Genomic DNA, 19,633 nt, shown 5'->3' with positions numbered 1-19,633 from the left:
AAAATCAATCAATAATTTAAAACTGTCTGGGGGACTAAGCAAGCTAAGCAATGATCTCCTTTATATTTTCTCTATACATTATTTTTTCTTTTAAAATTTTTCACGTAAATTTATATGTTATTATTATTTTTAATTAGTAATAATCATCTAGTTGGTAGATAAACAATTCAAAATGAATATTAATTGTTATTGGATGATTATTAGGGGAGTCTAAATATAACCATTAATATAAGGTTAAAAAATTATAATTAGTTGTAATAAAAAAATATCAAGTGCGTATTTCTTTAGAGTAAATTAAGTAATATTTTAAGTTTAAACCAAAAATATTAAGTTCTTTATAATAAATCATGTAGATTACATAATTATTCTGGATGCAATTTTAAAAGTTACCTTAAAAAAATCTACGTATCAGTCTCGATTGTAGTAAAAATTATTATTAATTGTGTAACTTTTTAAAATAGACTAGGTGATATTTTAGGTTAATTTGTCTTATCACATATAACACAAGAAGACAGAGATATTCGTATATATTTTCTTATCCATATTTTTTTAATCTATTATATCATTGTGAACCATAGTTAATTTATTATACACTACTAAATTTTAATTCAAATATATGAAAAAAATAATAGATGATAATCCATATTTCACTAAATTTCATCATTTAACTAAGAAATAAAAAATAGGGTAAACTACACATTAAGTACCCCTACTATCATTTTTGTTTTGTTTTAGTCACCCAATTATTTTTTTTCCAAAATCGTATTTAATGTTTAGTTTTGGTTTTATTTTGGTCACCCACCGTTAAAAAATTAACATTAACACTGATGTGTCATGATGAGGTATTGCCACATCATCAGTGGAAAATAAAAAGATTACCACATCCGTAATTCACTTAAATTTTTAACGATAAGTAACCAAAATAAAATTAAAATGTACTATTAAGTATGATTTACAAAAAAAATAGTTGGATGACTAAAATAGAATCAATGTAATAGTTGGGACTAAAAATGTAATTTACCCTAGGAAAAAATATGAACTTCAATGGACCCGAAAGCGTGTAAAGAAATACATGGATAATCAAACAAAACAAACAAAGAAACACTTCCGCCGTCGTTTGAAATCTTTGGATTTCGTCGCTAAAAAGTAGTGCCTTTGAAGTCTTTCCAGATGGCGTCGTCCTATTTACGGAACAATTAATATATTGCCTTTAATTTTAGATAATAAAAAAATAAGTGTTTAAATTATATGTTTTTTTAATTTAAATGTTTAATGTAATTTTTATTCAATGTAAGTACTTGTCTTTTTTTCTTATTATTTTATATGCATAAGTCGTTATCTGTTAATTGTCAACGTATCATTAGTTTTATTTATTTTTATGTTAATGTTGATAATGTTTATCTTTTCTTACCGATTATAATATTTGTTCATGTCTTACCGATTATAATATTTGTTCATGTCTTTTATTTTTACCAAAATCAGCTAACATACAAAGAACTGAATAAGTTTTGTTCAAGCCAACTTACTAAAGCAATCATGTTATCCGTCTCTGACATAAATATTACCAAAACGATTTCCATTAACAAAAACAACACAATCTGGCTTCCAACATTCATAGAAATCAACCAACTTGCTAAAGCAATCAACATGTTATCCGTCTCTCACATAAACAAACACAAAATATTAATATCGATTATTATGTAGGGTAAATTACATCAGATACCATCAAACTTTAAGTGTTGTATTTTTATACCACTGAACTTTCAATTTTGTCAATTATAATACTAAACTTTGATTTTCGTTTCAATTATACAATTGGGTTGTTAAATCGTTAACAGTCGAATTAAAACGACGTTGTTTTGGCAGCCGGCAGCCACATCTTCGTGACGTTAATGATTTAACGGTTCAGTGGAATAATTGAAACAAAAATCAAAGTTAGTGTTATAATTGGTAAAATTGAAAGTTCAGTGGTATAAACGATATAGTATCTAAAGTTCGATGATATCTGATGTAGCTTACCTATTGTTTATCACACCTCTAGTACATCATTACGAGATAACATAACAATTAAAATTCATAAAGAAGTTGCTCAAAGATTTTTCATGTGAGAAGTTTCCAAGCGAGATACCAGTGACAAGCTCCCATTATTATCTGGACTTGTAATTATGTAAAATTTGCCTTCATGGACCACATTTGCTGACCCCACGTACATGGGACGACCCCATCCAAAATCTGCATCACATAGAGGCAAATATATCCACCAAATAACATTAAGATTAGGGCACCTGTGAGTATGGTGTCCTCTAACCGACACATGACATGCTCTGATAATTTTAAATTTTTTAAAAATTATTATATTTAAAACTATTTTTTATAAAATTAAAAAAAGGCCTCAAATCCATATAAATCTCAAATGCTTAACCTTAATTCCTTAACATATGGGCAACAGCAAGGGAAATGACCGGTAGTAAAGTCAGACGATAAGTAGATGGCTGGTGTCTGATGACATTTGTGGTGACCAACGACAGGGTGAAGGTGGCATGTTGGTAGCAATTTGATTTTGAAATTATTAATAAAGTTTTAAAGTTTAAATTACATAATTTAAAAGTAAAATTTAATAAAAATAAAACTAAATAAATATAATTAAATTAAATATTTAAATTTAAAAGAAATGGTTTGAGAAATTTAGTTTGCCAGAGTGAATAATTTAAAAATTAATAATTTGGAAAGTTATGGTGAAAAATTTAAGAAATCAAGAAATAATTTGTGAATTATAAATAAAAATAAGAATATAGAAGAAATTGGGTATTGATTCGACAAGTATCCGATTAAGCATTATTTTATGGCCCGAGTCCGATCAGGAAATCCAAAAAAATAATCGTTCGGGTACCCAACCCGAAAATTTGCACTATAAATATCTAATAATTTTAGACTGAATCAGTGGATCAGCATTATTTTATGGCCCGAGTCCGATCAGGAAATCCACAAAAAATAATCGTTCGGGTACCCAACCCGAAAATTTGCACTATAAATATCTAATAATTTTAGACTGAATCAGTGGATCAATGGGCAGGATCATCTCGATATGATATTTTTAACACCCCTAATACCAATAAATAATATAAATATTTTAGCGAAGAACAAATAATTTAAAAAAATAACACTAAAATGACAAAAATCTTAAATATAAAATATTAAATTTATTACTATATCTTGTCACATCATTATTTAATTTAATATTTAATGTTCAGTGATATCTTTGCAACAATATTTTAATTGGGTTGCCTGTAACTATTGGAAAAGAATACTTGTTTTCTATAAAAACGTATAATTCAACGACCCAGGGTGTAATTTACCCGAAAAGCTTTAGTTGAGAAAATAAATAGATAGGAAAGTGGCAGAAGAACCGCCAAGCAGAGGATAACTGATTAGTTTTACAAATTGTCCAACGATACACAATTGAAGGGTGAATAGACCCGATTCAGGTTTTTTTTTTTTTACAAGAATAATCAAAATAATGTTATAAGATAAATATTTATAACATTTATATTCACATAATATATAAATGAGTTAAGATAAACTTACACGTTATAAATTCTTTAAATATTATATTTTTTATTACTAAATGGTCTAAATTTAATGGTTGGGATTAAAACTTTTAAATCAAAATAATTAATTTGTTGGTATAAATATTTTCATTTCTTGCCGATAATCTTAATCATCTATTATCATTCATTAACCCAAAAAATGTAAAACTCTTGACTCTAATTATAAATAGGGTAAACTACACTCATAAATCATAATCACTTAAATATGAGGATACTAATTTGACCTTCAGTCTAAAACTATTTAATTATTCAAAAGATGTCAATCAAACCATCAATCATTAACATTTAACGGAAAAAGTGACATAATTTTATAATTTTGTTCCATCCCTAGATAGGTGCTCACAATCACTCGTATAAGCTGCACTTGAGTTGTAATAAAATCCGTTGTCAACTTGTCATCATTGCTATTTTTATTTTTATGTTAATATTGATGGTATCTTTTCGCAACAATAATAGAGGCATTCAAGGATTTTGTTCAGCTCGATTAATTATATTTTTTATCCTTTAATTTCAAAACAACAAGGAGAAGAGAGGAGGAAATTACTCTCGGTCGAGCCTCTCACCGACGATTGGGGCCTCCGTTGCCCAATTCGGACGGTGAGGAGAAACATACGAGGGAGAACAACAACATATCTCGGAGCCAGCTCAATCTAACGGCGGATGGTCGCGATAGGAGCATCGCGGTTCTCTTTAACGACGATAGAGGTCGATTTTCATGAAACTGTCCAACCACCGGAGACGACGATCGATGGCTACCGGGACAGCCACCGGAGGAGGAACAGCCACTGGCGTTTTGGCCGAATTTCTAGAGAGATTTCTCTAAAAATATTTAAAAAACGAAAAATGAAATTCTTTAAAAAAAGAAAAAGTTTGTATTTATAGAAAAATTTCGAGTTTACCATTTGTTGTAGGCTTTGTATTTTTTGGTAAAATCTCATTCCAGGTCCCCAAACTTTGCCTTGTTTTGCATTTGGTCATTGGACCTTTCGTTTCTAATTATTGAATTTATCATTCTGTTTTGTTTTATTTTAATTTAGTCATTATTAATTTTTTATTTAGCTACTATTATTTTATTTTTTTCATTTTGGTCACTATTTATTTCTTATTTAACTACTAACTTTTATTTTCTTGCATTTAGTCAATGTTATTTTATTTTTATGCAATTAGGTCCTTGTACTTATGTTTATTTTATTTTTTTTATTTTTATTTTTTATTTTTTATTTTTTATTTTATGTTTTATTTTTTATTATTGTTATTTTATTTTTTAAAATTAGGTTTATTAATTGTTTTGATTATTTCATAGTTTTAATTCTAGATTTAATTTTAAATTAGATTATATTCGAATCAAGCTTAGAAATTAGGATTTCACATTAATTTTATTAGGGAGCAATTCGAGTTGAGTTTTCGCAATAGATGCACGATTACTCGAATCGATTGCTCGACTTTTAAAATTTATTAATAATAATATTTTCTTAAAAACTTTAAGTTTAATAATTATTTTTAATTAGTCCTCAACTTTAGAAATATCGATTTAGGTCCTTAAACTTTTAAGTCTTTTAGAACTCGATATTTTAGTCCTTTGACCTTTTAGTCCCCGAATTTTGATTAGAATTTTATTATTGACGTAATTAATTAAGATTAACATAGAGCATCCACTTTTCGCTAGATTTCAATGTAATCCTCTTAATTTAGGGAATAATTCAAGTCGGCCCTCGCGTAAATGCTCGAGGGACCATCTCGGTTATTCAATTCAATAATCGGTTTAAAAATCAAATAGGGTTAATATTAGAACCTACACTTCTAGGTTTGAGCCTTTAGGTCCTTTAACTTTCATAATTTGACACTTTAAGCTAGAAAAGCCTTAATTTATTTTAGTTTAATTAGGATAAATAAAATTTGTTGATCGCTTTTATTTTTAACCCTAAGGCAATGTTCACTTATTAGGTAATAATAGTATCTCCCACAATCATACTCAGGGGGTGACTACTGGTGATTCCCGAAATAAGTCGACATCATTTTCAAAACTGCATCATGAGTTTTCTAAAAAGAGGCAATAGTTGATCTCCCGCGTTTATGCTAGGGGCGAACACTATCGACTTTAATAATCGAATACCCTTTTCAACTTTTTGCATCCGTAATGATTTTTAAATTAAATAAAGACTGAACTCAAAATTTTCGATTTTAAATATAGGGTAACCAACTAGGTACTAATTTTTGGGCACTTGTGGGGTGCTTATCCTTCCTCGCGTAACTGACTCCCGAACATAATTTCTAGATTTTCGCAGACCTTAAATCTTGGTATTTTGATAAAAATAAAATGTTTTATTAAAATCACCCGGTTTTTACGGTGTCACAATCGCACCTTAAATGATTGGTGGTGACTCCTCACATTTCAAAAATTCTTTTCAAAGAAAAAACTCCCGAGTCGGTATCGGTCTCACCCGGCTCGGGCGAAAAACGATGTCGACATATAGAATTACATTTTTATCCTTGGATCGAGTCAATTCGGAGTTTTTCCACCCTCCACTTGAATCCGACCTAACCTTGTCCCTTAAAAAAACTGACATGAACTGACCCGACCTGAACTCTATTTAAAAAAACAAAATCCGACCCTATTGAATCTAATCAGATCAGAAACTATTGAATTCGAGTTAAATTATGATCCCTATATATACCATTATTTAATGTGCTATCAATATTAAAGATGTATAAAGTTGCACATCGTCGATACAAATATTTTATTTACTTTGATGTTTAAGTTCGTCGAGGTTTTTGCTTCAGCATTGACTAATTTGTGATGGTGTTGTAATTATTTAGTTTTTTAATTAGAAATTTAGTTAAAATTTTAAAGATCTTTCAATTAAATGTTTAGTGATAAATGAGTCATTTTCAAAAAAAATTATAAATAGGTTAATTAAAATATTATTATAAAAAGTTAATCATTAAAAATGAAAAATGTTAGTTTGGTTAGTATAATAATATTTTAATTTAAAAAACTGAAACAAATAGTAAAGTTAATCATTCGTATTTATAAGTAATATCAATTTAATCTCTCTCTCTCTTTGCTATACTAACAAATAAAATTAGCCCATCAAGTTATTGTAGCATTGGGTAAATGCATTATACAAAAAAAATATTTTTAAAGAACAACAAATATTATACATTATATACATGTAATATAAAAGCTTATCATCAATATTTATACAAAGTATTTTACTAGATTAATCGAGAGTTAAAAAATTTAGATTTGTCGATACTTACAAATTTGGATTAGTCAAAATTTACTATGCATTCTAATTATATTTATGTCGAAACTTATTATATAATTATCTTTTAAATTAGTCGAGACTTACAAAAAATAATAAAAACTAATAAGTTTCATCTAATCCAAAAATTAGAAGTCTCGATTAATTTAAATTTTTAATTCTCGATTAATCTAATAAGAATACTTTGTATAAGTGTTGATAATTTATATATACATATATATATATTACATGTATATGTTATGTATAATATCTTTTTAAAAAAATTTAATTTTTTATAATTTGTAAGTTATCATTTTATAATCTATACATTCAAAATCTTTTTATTTTTTATAATAATTTTAGTATTTTTAATATGAATATTCATTCTTTTTAATATTTTAATATTTAGTGTTTTATATATTTAATTTTTTAATATTTGAATAATTTATATCTAAAATTTAAAATGACTTTTAAAAAAATTAAATAAGTTTTTGAATTAAAAAAAACTAAAAAATCAATTTAATCCATTTGTCACGTCATGAGCCACAATGAACTATCACATCAGCACTGTAAACTGTCACGTCATCACTATAACAGCAACAACGAAAAACGTTGGTTAAAGGGTCACATTTAATTTGTTTTCTAAGTTGGAGTGTCACATTGAGAGAAAAACTGTAACACCTTAAACCCAATTGGGTCTAAAGTGTCACTTGGACTACCGAGGCAACCCATGCTTAAAAGATCTGTTCATGCTCTTTGAAAATATACACAGTGGCATCATAATTAAAATCATACATATCATATATAAAAACATTTTATAAAAATCGGAGTTTCGTGACATATCATTTAAAAACAAGATAAAAATAATACAAACTCTTTCTTTAAACATCTAGAACATAAGTAAGGTCCCTGAATATACATGCCCTCTAAAACTACCATACAATATTTGAAGGGGATGCTGGAAGTCCCGTCGCAATAGTACTCACGAGCTACTCAGCTAATAATCTTGAAGTAGGATCTCGAAATGAAACTCCTTGCTTAGTCCAAAATCCTTTTCTTGATGCTTTGGGTGAAAAACCTCCTCTTTTTCTTAGCTTGGAGCTATGGACACTTGCAAGGAGAGGAAAGAAGAAGAAATGAAGAGGAAAAGTGTAAGGAAAATGTGGCAGAAGAACCCACAGATGAAATCTTTAAAACCCCCAAAAATATCTCCAACTTCCACTAATGGGTTAATTATCTTTTAGTCCCTTAACATTTTTACCTTATAATTTAACCCCTTTTTAATGGTCAATTAGACCCTAAATGATGTGATCCTAACCAGCCCCAATTTTATTTTCGATTTGATCACATCATTGAAGTTCACCAAGGCTGATTCAAAGGGAATTGTACCTTACTTCATCATCTACTTACTTATTTATGCACTATATTTTATCATATGTTTGTATTTACCTCTTAGGATATGCTTATCATATGATCATTCGTTAATTGCATGAATTTGCATGAGTTTATTAGTTGTATGACATTCAATTGCATTTAATAAGTATGTTGTTCATTAAAGCATGCATTGCATTTAAGCTTGTATTTCATTTAGGGAAGTAGTTCATTTATGCATCTAGTCATTTAATAAACTACTTCATTCATGCATTTAGTTCATTGAATAAAGTTATTTCATTAATTAAACTAGTTCATTCATCAAACTAGTTCATTTATTAAACTGACTCTTAATTTGGGGTGTTTATTTTTTCGAATTAACCGACCGAACCGAATTAGTTCAGTTAATTCAATCGGTCATTGAATTAGTTCGATCGGTTAACGGTTAATGATTTTTTGGATATTCGGTTAACGGTTAATTCGATTAGAAATTGGTTAATAAACCGAATTAACCCTTAAATATTTTTTAATATTTTTTCACCCCATAATATGTTGCCCCCCACTTCCTTTATGTGCTCCTCGGTTATCAATTCTTTTCTGCCTTGATTTGTGTAAGGTATGGCACGAGATGGGCAAGTGGAGCATGGGCAAAAGTGTATAGTGGAGCATGGGTGAGGCAGCAACATGGGGCTACGCTTTTGACAGTTTGATGCAAGTTCTGGACTTTTTGTTTCCAGGATAGATTATTAATTCCTTGACTTATTATTTCCTTGCAGATGTTAGATGTTTTACAGAAACTTCTACCTACCGATGAGCTCAAGAAACAATTTAATGAAGAGGGTGATTCCTATTTATCTTCCTTTTTATCATTGTTCATTTCCCTCTTTACATTTTCTTCTTTCACAGTTCTGCAGGCATGCATTTGGCCATCTCATATTTGAGGGGTTGGGAAGCATGATGTTATTCTTTTGTTTCTTCACTGTTTGCTCTGCAACTCTATCTGCTGCATTTTGTAAAAATCTATAGGCTTTTAACTCATATTCCCTGTTTTCCTATAAAAAAAAATTATATTAAGAGAGACCAATCCATTTAAAACTCATTTAAAACCCAAATCAATATTAATTAATTAAAATAATATCAAAACTAAATGCAAATGTTTGAATCAAATTAATTAGATATTATTTATAATTAGATATTATTTAAATTAATTGTAAATTGTTTTTTAATTAAAAAATTAAATTCTAAAATTCTAAAAATATTTTGGTTAATTCGAAAATTAACCAAATTAACCGAAATTTATTCGGTTCGGTTAATACTTTCAAAAAAAGTTTGGTTCGATTAACGGTTAAAGAAAAAAAAATTCGGTTAATTCGGTTAAGGGTATTTCGTTTCGGTCGGCTTCTGTTTTAACCGAATGAACACCCCTACTCTTAATTGTTTCATGCATGTTTTCAATTAAAGATTGAATAAAGTTCACCTTTGTGTCTAGGTGCATGAGAGAAGTTGAACAGTTTCATCATATGCAAGAATGTCAGTTAGAAAGTCTTCCAATTCTGGATGTGATACGATGTGTTTGGTTACATAAATCAATTGGGCATTATTCCTCTAACTCTTATCTTTCCAATGCCTTTTGAATCACCTCAATCCGATATCGGGAGCTTGAGATCTGATCGATTTATTGAAGACAGTGCATGCTGGAATTTTCATTACGAGGATTTTATGCATGGATGATTTGGATGAGTTTGAGCCAAGAGAGAGTCTTTTCAACTTCATCCAAGTGACAAGCCATTGAAGGGCTCTTAATTCACCCATTCAAGGCATTCAAAGCTGATTATTATCATTCAAGGGATGTTCATATTCTTCAAGGGAGCATGCAATGAAGGGTGATTTAATTAACTTATTATGACTTTCAGCATGGAATAGCAAGAGTCTTCCACCCCTTGGAAGAAATTAAGGCCAAATTTAGCTTCAACTTATCTAGATTCATCCCCAAAATGATCTAGAATATTCAACCAACCTTGAAATAAGAAGACAAAACATTCAAGTGCATTTTATTGCTAAATTGATGAGAATTTTTTCATCTTTTGAGTCTTTTCACATGCTGCTTAGAAATACTATTAATAGGAACATTTGGATCATTGTATACACACATTTGAATATATTGAGAGATTGCTTTCATTCTTGTTCTATTGTAGAACTTTATCGGCTTCAAGATAGTCTTGTAGTCTTCATCCATTTCCTTTTGTTATAGCATTGGTTCCTAGCTCATCTATAGCTAGTGGGTCACGTTCCATCTACTTCCACTTTGATTCCAACTTTTTATATTGCTGGTTCCTAACTCCATATAGTTAGAGGGTCACAATCCGTTTTCTTTTCAATACATTTTACACATTCCACACCATTACCAACCCATACCTTCGCCATACTTCCATTCCATCCAAACTACAACTTCCATCATCTTTCGTACTTAACCAAATCCTAAAAATCGTTTTCATATCAATCCTTCATTTCTATTACATCTTTATCTTTCAACATCTTACAAGTCATGATTTTCAGGTTTAAAGCAAGCAATTCAATCTCTTACTAGAATCACGATCGAACAATCATATATATGGCTCGAAACTCATAATTGAGAACATATCACTAAACCAAACCCAATTTAACCCAACAACTTAAGTTGGAAAATCTGTGGGTCCATTTACCTTTCGGGTAAACCCAAAAATATTAGCCTAGGGTTTAGGGTGTTACAAAAACTAGAATAAGGGTCACATTGATTTTTTAAAAAAAGTAAATAGACTTAAGGTGCTTTTTGGCTAAAATAAATATTTAATTCTACGTACTAATAAGTCAATATTTATAAAGTTTACAAGCATTTAATATAATTAAATCAATGATAATTTGTATATTTTATATTTTTAGATTATTGAATCATCTGAATTTAATAATTGGGATTAAAATTTTAAATCAAGGATAATTTATTTTTTAGGGTAAAAATTTCTTCTTTTCATAGTGACAATATTAGTCATCCATTATCATTCATCCAACGAATAAAAAATCAAAACTTTAAAGTTTTATAGTCTCTCAATAGATTCTGATTCTAATTATAAATGGGCTAAACTACATTCATGGTTACTTAACTACGAGAATATTAATCTAACCATCAATCTTTTAATATTGTTAATCAAATCACTTGATTATTTAAAGAATGTTAATCAAATCACTAACCATTAACATTTAAAAAACTTTCACACGATAATTAAAAAATTAGATAACTTATATATGATCTCTCTTAAATTTTAACAGTAATGACTTGATTAATATTATTTAAATAAAAATAATAATGAAACAAGCCCAACAACAATAACCTTCAACGACCATAAGAGCACCGATAACCCGATATTGTTTGTGTGTTCCAAATTATGACGACGATTTTAGATTATGATTGTGAACGTTGAAAGTTAAATTTATTTTTATTTTAAAATTAAGAACAAATTGATTCAATGTATAAACATTAAGCTAAACTTATTGTTATGTGTTGAAAACATTTTGATATTTCGATATAACAAATAAAGTGTTAAGTAATTTTAAGATTTTATATTCGATTTAAATATTATATTTGATTCAATCATTCGAATATTTCAAATTACCCCAAAGTTTTCAAATATCAATTTTACTCCTTACTAAATGAAAATTGAGATTTATACTTAAAATATTTTTAAACAATTTTTACAAAGTATTTCGAACCACAATCAAGTCAAAAATTAATTTTCATAAGGGTAGTACCGATATTGCCTATACAGTATCGATACCCCCAAACATCGAATGGCAAAGTGGTACCGATACCCTACCCGGTATCGATACTCCTATACATAGTAGTACCAATACCATGGTCTATGGTATCGATACTACCTCTTTGTTTTTGACTCCAAGAAATAACAAAATACAAAACGGGTACCGATACCATACTACTTTACATAGTAGTATCGATACCCCTGGACAATATCGATACTACACTACAAAGTAGTGCCGATAGCCCTTGACTAGTATTGATACCATTGGTTTGCAACAATCGAAATATTTGAATTTATAACAGGCAGTACCAATTTCCCTATGAAGGAGTATCGCTACCCATACGCTTCCAGTTGTTTTTTTGAAGTGGATTTCACACCACAACAACTCTATTGACTCCACCAAGATCCCTAACGTCTAGAATTGATCTGAGGTGTATTTAAACAAGTTCTTGGAGCCATTGGTGATCAAGAGAAGCAAAATAGAAAGCCTTAAACATCAAGTTTGAGCAATTCAAGCCAAAATCCATTCAATATTCATTTTGCTTTCAAGAACACAATTTGTGCTCATTTGTATTCATTTTTTAGTGTTCTTTCTTTGTTCTAGAATTTTGCAAACATTATACCTTGTGAGGTTTTTCTGTAAGTTTGCAAAATTTGTAATTTTCTCTTTAAGAGAGAGTGTTCTTAAGAATTTGGGGTATAATTCTTGAGGGAGTTGTAAGGTTACTCTTTGTCCTCAAAAGAAAGACAAATTATTGAATTTGTAGAAAATTCTTAGTGTGGATAGTTAAGGTAGTGGACGTAGACTTTGGTTGAGAAAGTCGAACAATTCTAAATCGTTGTGCAAATATTTTTAATTTTCTGTCAAAGATTCTACCAAAATTTTAATTGCTAATTCACCCCCTCTTGGCTGATTCATCTTATCGATTAACTCAACAATTGGTATCAGAGCTACACTTTGAAGGTTTTACCACCTCTTGAGTAGTTCCAGGAAGAGTTCAATCGATATACAAGTCATCAATGGCCTATACATTAAACTTCGACTTCGTTCTTGATTCTCAGTCCGTCAACAAGCCTCTTTTCTTCAATAGAGCTAACTATGCCTATTGGAAGAATATGATGAAGTTCTTCATTCAAGCTAGTGACATATGAGCATGGAAAATCACGATGATAGGATACTCTGAACCATCCACGGATCCATAAATGTGGAGTGAAGAAGAGACAAGATTATTCAGCTAAACTCAAAAGATATCCATATTCTTTCTGTGAACTTGGACCAGATGAATACGTGAGAATATCATATTGTTCAACTGCCAATGAGATATGAGACAAACTTCAAGTCACACATGAAGGAACCAACGAGGTAAAAGAATCCAAAATTAGTCTTCTTACTCATAGCTATGAAAATTTCAGGATGAAACTAGATGAAGATATCAAAGCTATGACGGATAGATTCTCGGTGATTGTCAATGGCCTCAAGGTGTTTAGAGAAATAATCTCCAAAGAGAAACTTGTGAAGAAGATAATTTATTCTCTTCCAAAAGCTTGGCAATCGAAGAAGACTGCGATTATCGAAGCTAAAGACCTAAAGTCTTTAACTCTTGATGAGCTCATTAGTTCTCTCCTCACTCATGAAATGATGATTCAAGATAAGGTAGATCATGAGAAGAAGGACGACACTAAGAAGGAGACGGAGAAAAAGAACAATATTGGTGTTGCTCTCAAATCCACCAAAAATGAGAGTGACTCTGATGATAACGAAAATAAAGAAATGACCTTTCTTTCCAGAAGACTCAGAAAATTAATGAAGCCAAGAGGAAGAAAATTCCAACGAAATGAAGGCTTTAAAAATGAGTCAAAGGAGAAGGACCCAATCATTTTCTATGAATCTAAAAAGTCTGGGCATGTTAAATACGATTGCCCACAATTGAAGAAGAAGGGTCTTTCAAAGAAGAAACATAAAGCACACGTGTCTACTTGGAGCGGTGACGAATCATCTGATGAAGAGGAACAAGAAGTAGTAAACTTGTGCTTGATGGCCTTCGGGGAAGATTCTCAGGTAATCTCTAACTCATCCAATTTAAAAGATTATTCATTCGATGAGTTATTAGAGAAATATAATGGGTTGACTTCGGATTATGAGAAAATTTTCAAAATACAAGAAAGATATTTCAAAATTGAAAAACGAAAAAGATTTCATATCCAATACCAACATTGAACTTGAAAGTAAAATTAAAGATTTGCAAGTCAAAATCGATGATTTTGAAAAGAAAATTTCTGATTTGCAAAGCTTACTTTCTAAAGTTTATGATGATCATCAAAAGAAAATTGATGATCTTAAAGCTTCTTTCAATAAAGTTGGATCAAACATTTTGAAAAAGGAGAAAGTTCAAAATCCAACTATATTAGAAAGAATTTTAAATCTTACAATCATAGAGGTCCCCAAAGAACCTCAAATGGTAAAATCATTAAGAGTATATGGGTTCCTAAAGGACTAAATACTACTAAAGATACGGATATCATAAACAAATGGATACCTAAAGGGACAAGGCTTTTAGGGACTAATGAATATGGACCCAAAAGAATTTGGGTACCAAAAATAAAAAATTAATCTATGTTTGTAGGAAAATGAGCATTGTTTCAAGGCATGGAATGCAAGCTCAAATTCATGGTACCTTGACAGTGGATGCTTGAGACACATCACCGGAGACAAGAGCCAGTTTACTAAGCTTAACGATAAAAATGGAGGAGTGGTAACCTTTGGTAACAACTCAAAATGTTACATTGAAGGTATAGGTACTATAGGTAATACCTCTTCCATACAAATAGAAAATGTGTCATATGTGAATAAGTTAAAGCATAATCTATTAAGTATTAGTCAATTATGTGATAAAAGATACAATGTATTGTTTGAAACAAATGGTTGTAAAGTTATTGACATTGCATCTAATAGGATTATGCTTATTGGTCATGGAATAAGAAACATTTATATGGTGCATTTAGATTCTATTAATATGACAAATTTATGCCTAGTTGCCAAGGATGAACATGATAGTTGGTTATGGCATAGGAGACAAGGACATACAAGCATGAGTGTTTTACAAAGACTAAATAAAGGCAATTTAGTAAGAGGCTTACCAAAACTGAAATTTAATCTTGATAAAATTTATGATGCATGCACAAAAGATAAACATAAGAAAGTTTCTTTTAAATCCATTAATAATGTATCCACTAGTAGAGTGTTACAATTGATCCATATAGATCTTTTTGGGCCAATTAGGACAACTAGCTTGGGTGGAAAATAATATGCCTTTGTCTTGGTAGATGACTACTCTAGATTTACTTGGGTTCTATTTTGAAGTACTAAAGATGAAGCATTAGAAAATTTTATCACTTTTTCAAAAGTAATCCAAAATGAAAAAGGTTACTCCATTTCAAGTGTTATGAGTGATCATGGTAATAAAATTGAAAATCTTGGATTTACTGATTTTTGTAATTCAATAGAATTAGCCATAATTTTTCAGCACCTAAAACCCCTCAACAAAATGGATTGTTGAGAGGGAAAATTGAACTTTAGAAAAAATGGCTAAAACCATGCTTTGTGAAAATAATTTGCCAAAATATTTTTGGGCAGAAGCCATAAATACATCTTGCTATGTTATTAACCGAGTAATGATTAGGCCTATTTTAAAGAAAACTACATATGAAATTTTCAAAAGTAAAAAGCCTAACATTAGTTATTTTCATCCTTTTGGATGTAAATGTGTTGTTTTAAACAATGCTAAAAATAATCTTGGCAAATTCGATGTTAAAAGTGATAAGGAATTTTTCTAGGTTATTCCTTAAATTCTAAAGCTTATCGTGTATTTAATAAAAGAACTTTAGTGGTAGAAAAGTCTATTCATGTTGTTTTCGATGATAATCCCCTTCTGAGGAAGGATTCTTGTGTTGATGATGAGGTAGGTATTATAAATGCAAATGACGTTGGAGAACTATCATCAAAGGAAGAAGTGAAGGATGTGGAAACTCAAGATGCCTTCAAGAATCTAACTATTGAAGAAAGGGAAATCACATACCCAAAAGAGTACAACTATGTCAAGGATGTTAAGATATTAGATGATCCATCAAAAGGGGTAACTACTCGATCTTCTCTTAGGGACATTTGTAATTATGTTGTATTTATGTCATGCATAGAGCCTAAAAATGTTAAAGAAGCATTAACCGATGAAAATTGGATTATGGCTATGCAAGAAGAGTTAAATCAATTTGAGAGAAGTAAAGTATGAACATTAGTTGAAAAGCCTAGTAATAAATCTACTATAGGTACTAAATGGGTGTTTAGGAACAAACTAGATGAGAGTGGTAATATAGTGAGGAACAAGGCTAGACTTGTTACTCAAGGGTACACTCAAGAAGGAGGAATAGATTATGATCAAATATATGCTTCCGTAGCTAGGATGGAAGTTATAAGAATGTTATTAGAATTTGCATGTATCAATGAATTTAAATTATATCAAATGGATGTTAAAAGTGCATTTTTAAATGGTTTTATAAAAGAAGAAGTGTATGTGGAACAACCTCATAGTTTTGAAGATTCAAAATTTCCAAATCATGTTTTTAAATTGAGAAAAGCATTATATGGTTTAAAACAAGCTCCTAGAGCTTGGTATGAAAGATTGTCAAACTTTTTAATTGAAAAAGGGTTTTCACAAGGGAAGGTTGACACTACATTGTTTATAAAAAGAAAAGGTAAAGATTTATTGGTAGTTCAAATTTATGTTGATGATATAATATTTGGTTCTACTAATGATGCTCTTTGCCAAGAATTTTCAAAGCTAATGCAAGGTGAATTTGAGATGAGCATGATGGGAGAGCTTTCATTTTTCTTGGGGCTCCAAATCAAGCAAAGGAAAGATGTCATCTTCATCAATCAAGCAAAGTAAGTTCAAGATATGCTAAAAAAGATTGGATTGGAGAATGTGAAACCCCAAGCCACTCCTATGAGTTCTTCTACAAAGCTTAACAAAGATGAAGGAGGTAAATGTGTAGATCTTAAATTATATAGGTCAATGATTGGTTCTTTGCTTTATCTAACCGCAAGTAGACCGAACATTATGTTTAGTGTTTTCTTATGTGCTAGATTTCAATCATACCCTAAGGAATCATATCTACAAGCCATTAAGAAAATCTTTAGATACCTTAAGGACACTCCTAGTATAGGACTTTAGTATCATAGAGACTCTAACTTTAGCTTACATGCCTTCTCGGATGCGGATTATGGAGGATGCAAAATAGATAGGAAGAGTACCTCCGGTACTTGTCAATTCCTAGGAAATATACTGATTTCTTGGTTTTGAAAGAAACAAAATAGTGTTGCATTATCTACTATTGAAGCGGAATACATTTCAGCAGGTAGTTGTTGTGCACAAGTTTTATGGATGAAACAACAACTTTTAGACTATGGAAATAAAGTAGGTACATTCCTATCAAGTGTGACAATACTAGTGATATTTATCTCACTAAAAATCTGGTTCAACACTCTAGAACTAAGCACATTGAAATTAAACATCATTTAATTAGAGATCATGTCTTAAAAGAGGATATAGTTCTAGAATTTGTAGATACTTTGTATCAATTAGCGGATATTTTTACAAAACCTTTAGACAAATAAAGATTTTGGACACTTAGGAGATAATTAGGTTTAACCAACATACCTTGATTTTGTGTTTAAATAATTTTAGCACTTTTAATGATTAGGGAAAAATGCATGTAAAAATAACTAAAAATCTGGTTCAACACTCTAGAACTAAGCACATTGAAATAAACATCATTTAATTAGAGATCATGTCTTAAAAGAGGATATAGTTCTAGAATTTGTAGATACTTTGTATCATTAGCGGATATTTTTACAAAACCTTTAGACAAATAAAGATTTTGGACTTAGGAGATAATTAGGTTTAACCAACATACCTTGATTTTGTGTTTAAATAATTTTAGCACTTTTAATGATTAGGGAAAAATGCATGTAAAAATAACATTTTTGAATGTCTTCTATGCTAATAGTTAGGGGGAGTTTATTATCTTTAGTGAAAATTAATAATATGTTCAAATTAGGGTTAAGTGTGATTTGTTTGATTGAACATAATTAATTTTCGTAATATGAGTTGCCAATACCACTAGGGATGATTAATTTAACATGCAAAGTGTTTAAATGCAGAATTTTGACAATTTTGTGCATTTGGTATCGATACTGGTCACCCAATATCGATACTCCTCTTGCTAGGTATCGATACTACTAGCATAATATCGATACTCATTCAATAGGTATCATATTGTTCTTCACAATACCAGTACTGCTTCAATGGGTATCGATACCCTTGTATCGATACTACGTTAAAATACCTTGAAGTATCGATACCCCTCGAGGGGTACCGATACCCCCTGTCGGGTTTAGGCTTTAAAATCCATAAAATAACATCATTTGCCAAAAACCCCAAAAATTAATCTTTGTCGTGTTACCCTCTTCTCTCACTCAAATTTCTCCACTTTGCTCAAAACAATGATTTTTAGTCGGAATTCGATAGTTCTTCAACTTCTAAACCTGTTGGAATCATCAAATTCATGCAAACAACACTACATTCCACTCAATCTCCAATTTTTCAAGGTAATTTTTCTAAACCACTATTTTATTGATTTTTGAACATAGGACTAGTTTTAGTTAGTTCTAGTTCGAATTAGTAATCGGACATTTCTTAGATTATGATTTTTCACTAGAATCTACAATCAATTTTTTCAAAAAAACTATTTTTCAATTTTTTTTAAAATTCGAAATAAAAAAATGTTTCTTATTCAAATTGTTGTTTTTTTATTTAATTATGTTTTTTTTTCCATAAAAACTATATACATTATAATTTTTTCAAACTTAGTTTTCAAATAATTTTCAAAATTTTCCCATTCTAGGTTTTTAGAGAACCTTGAGGACTCATATTGAGTTTTGGGATTAATTGTGTTGCATACATATGTTTTGTAAATTGCAGATATACATTTCTATTCCGATTTCTTGAACCATGTCTCAATCTTATAAAACCCTAAGCGAGTTGATCAAACTCACCCCTATTCCACCACAACCCCAATCCTAATGAACCCGATATGACCATTCATAACTCTTGTTTCAATGAACCTAGTCATAGGGGTCTTTACACTAGGTACGTTGACCACTTTGAGTCATATAACCTTAGGGAAGAGCATATTCAATCTATTCAAGCCATGATTGACATGAACTTTAGGTATCTCCCTACCCTTATATCATGGAAGTTTGATAAACTCCTTAAAATTAAACATATTATTTATCAACAACTTGTCTGTATTTTCTACTTCAATGTCATGTGTGTACAAAACGAGTCACGAACCGAAGCTGTAAGTGTTCTCTCCTATCTTTCGGGGCAATACATCAATATAGACTCGAACTTTATAGCCATAACCTTTGGATTAGATAATGACGGGTTAGATAATGAGAGAGAGATAGTACCTTCACAATATGAGGTCAATTCGAGCGCAAATGTTCTTGACTATCAAGAGTGTTTCCTACACTTCATGATCTCTTGGTGGTTTAGACCAT

This window comes from Hibiscus syriacus, unplaced genomic scaffold (genome assembly GCF_006381635.1).
Source record: "Hibiscus syriacus cultivar Baekdansim isolate YM2019G1 unplaced genomic scaffold, ASM638163v2 tig00111877_pilon, whole genome shotgun sequence".
Lineage (NCBI taxonomy): Eukaryota > Viridiplantae > Streptophyta > Magnoliopsida > Malvales > Malvaceae > Hibiscus > Hibiscus syriacus.
This window is presented reverse-complemented; position numbering follows the sequence as displayed.